The sequence below is a fragment of the Nematolebias whitei genome, unplaced genomic scaffold (assembly GCF_014905685.2).
Source record: "Nematolebias whitei isolate Nwh7 unplaced genomic scaffold, NemWhi1 Nwh_scaf_5124, whole genome shotgun sequence".
Lineage (NCBI taxonomy): Eukaryota > Metazoa > Chordata > Actinopteri > Cyprinodontiformes > Rivulidae > Nematolebias > Nematolebias whitei.
The window spans coordinates 127-3,130 of NW_023623669.1; the positions used below are offsets into that span (position 1 = coordinate 127).

Below are 3,004 nucleotides of genomic sequence, written 5' to 3' on the forward strand. Positions count from 1 at the left end.
TCATTGTTTGATTTATTTACACACAATTCTCTTGAAGAGTCAAATGTGATTGTGAACTTTATCACTTATTTGAATCACATTCAGCCTTTTCATTTCTCAGCTCAACCAATCAGATATTATTCGTCTCCTCTTCACCTTCTTAACAACCTTTGTAATTTAAAATATTATTATCTTCAGAGTGAACTATTTTTAGTCACTTCCTTGTTGGACAATAATGCATAAGTCTATTAGAATGTTGAAATCAAACCTTCAGGACCAAACCTGATGCAGTCAGTATCTGTTCACCCATTCCTCTTTACTTTATGATTTCCAGTTTTGATCGTTCAAAACTGATGCTGGAATATCAGGAAAGTCTTCATCACTTCTCTGGCAATCTAAAAAATATTGAAACCATAAGAAAAGGTACAAACGATAAACAAGTAACAAAAGCTCTACACATGAAGTTTCACCAACTTTCCAGTGAACAACTATCACAACAATGTCCCAGCAGATATTTCCATCCATTTGGAGCGGCTGGAGCACGACGCCTCCGTTCTATTTAACGTCACACGATCACATTTTTGGGGACTGCCATGCGGCTCCTATTATTCTACACCTTGGAAGAGTGTCTACATTTCTATCTCAGTTAATGCGGCCCGAACCACAGCGTCTACCCCAACACAAGTTATATCAAAACGACGCTCGGCTCCGTGATGTGTGCTATTACTTTTATTGGCATTTCGAGTTACCATGGTGACGTAATTTGTGAACGAAGACGCAATATTTCACCAACTCCAGGAACTAGTTGGTGACTGCCCACTTATTATTCTACACCTGAAAAGTGTATCTTTTTCAACTTTAATGTTCCCCGAAACGCAACGTGGACCCCCACAAAAGTTATATCAAAACGACGCCCGGCGCTGGGAAGTGTGCAAGTACTTTTATTGGCGTTTGCAGTTACCATGGCGACATATTTTGCTAACAAAGATGCCAAATATCCCATAGGAAATGAATAGAAGAAAACCCTTCTGAGAAACTGAGTAACGTATGGAGCCATTTTGGTGCAAGATGGCTGCCACAGCAGCCTCAGCAAACACATAATTGACTATAAATCAGTTATTTTTTGATATATTGGGATGAAATTTAGTAAGATTGTAGCTGAGAGCGTGATGTTATACATTCCTAATGCAAATCAAAAATCCAAGATGGCCAACTTAGCTAAAAAAGAAAAAAGATGATAACTCTCCCATTTTTAGAGCTATTCAGCTGAAATTTGGTATAGTGGAAGCTGACAACGATCCCAAACATACACTCAAATCACATTTTAAAATTGTCAGCAGCTTGGCAGTCCCCATCAAAGTTTCTCCAGGAACTTTCTAGTTCTGACGCGCTCTCCTTCATTTCAGCTCAACTCTGTTGCAGCTTTTAATAGAATCAGTAAATATTTGAAACTAATTGTTCAAGAAACACAAGTTGTAGGAACTGATTTGAACATCAGCTAAATATTCTAATTACAATTAAAAGAACAATTAATGAGCAACATTTAAATGAACTCTGATTTATTTTCTATTAGACTTTAACAGTGAGTGTGAGAACTGACTGCATTTTAATAACGTGCACGTTTTGATCAATTGACTTAGAGAAATGTGGGTTTTTGAACAAATCAAAACCAATTAGTAGTTTGAAGGAAATGAAGTTTAGTGATTCAGAAAATCTATTTGATCAAAGAACAGAAAGCTGTAGAGACATTTGATGTTTAATAAATGTAGCAGGACGACTTCAAGTGTTCAAAAACTTTGTAGGAGCCATAACACAAGGAACACGTGTCGTCCTTACACTGGCATGATATGTCCAACTCAAGTTGTTACCAAATCTTTCAAAATGATCAGGAACAAGTCTGAAGATTCATTTAGTTTCAGTGAAAAAAATTCATGTGTAATTTATGATGTTCCTGAATCAAACTTGAATAAAACGTGCACTCTGTCCTTCATGGCCATAACAGCAACTAAAATCATTTTAAAAGCAGCTCACCAGATATAATTCAGTGTTAGACTTTTCTCCTCTGTCTCTTAATAAATACTTACCTAAATGTTTTTGCAGCTTTTGAATCGTCTTCTGCTGAACTTGATCCACCAGAAAGACTGTGTGGTTCACAGAGTTTCTGCACAAATCAAAACATGAAACTTTAAATTAAAATGTTCTGAGAGAACAACAAGTATCATTTTTATGCACACTAACCAGAAACCTCCAGTGATTTTGGTCGACATGGACAAATAACACAAAGCTCTTGTAATTCTCAACATTTACCAGGAAAAACAAACACTTGATGTTAAAATGATATAAATGTCATTTCTGACATTAATGTACAATTTGAACTTTATTTTTCCAAATGGTTATTGTCACATAAAATATTAAACATATAAATTATTTTAAATGAAACATTCCTGTTTTTACTTGAACTATGTTGCATTTCAACGAGACAATAAATTTTCTGCACTAATGATGTGATTTCTGGTAAAGCCGTACTTACCCTCGCTGTTTCTACAACATCCTGAAGAACGAGCAACAAACACAGAAACTTAGGGACAATTCTATGGGAAATGTCCAACTTTGGAGGGCCTTTATTTTGAAATTCCACATGAGATCTAGGTGACATCTGGTGAGCAACATCTGGAGATGTTCTACAGTCAGCCTGAAGTGAGACTGGTCACTGGAAACTAAGAGTTTTGTTTTAATATTATTGGAAACTTCAGGGAAAACAATTGAACATTCTCACATCATGAACATACAAATAACCACAAAACAGAGACTAAAGTCAAATATTATGGATCATATTCACAGGCGGACATTAAAAATAATTTCTGAACATGGACCAGCAAGAATGACTTCAATCAACTCGAGTCAAAACATGAAAAACTCACTGGAGTTTTTTTATTTATTTAACTTAAACACAAAAAGTTCTCTACTCTTTGGATATGGGGGCGAGATTGAAACTTTGTGGAAACAGCTGAGCAGGAATGTTGGT

General features: G+C 35.8%; 1 long non-coding RNA gene across 1 annotated transcript; it reads right to left on the reverse strand.

Moving 5' to 3' along the window:
* Nucleotides 1-322: 322 nt before the first annotated feature.
* On the reverse strand, nt 323-2,572 carry LOC119429664. The gene is made up of 3 exons (XR_005187820.1): nt 2,510-2,572; nt 2,064-2,140; nt 323-374 (listed from the first exon to the last, which is right to left on the reverse strand). It is a non-coding gene; the product is annotated as an uncharacterized LOC119429664 (long non-coding RNA).
* Between the last annotated feature and the right edge of the window lie 432 nt (nt 2,573-3,004).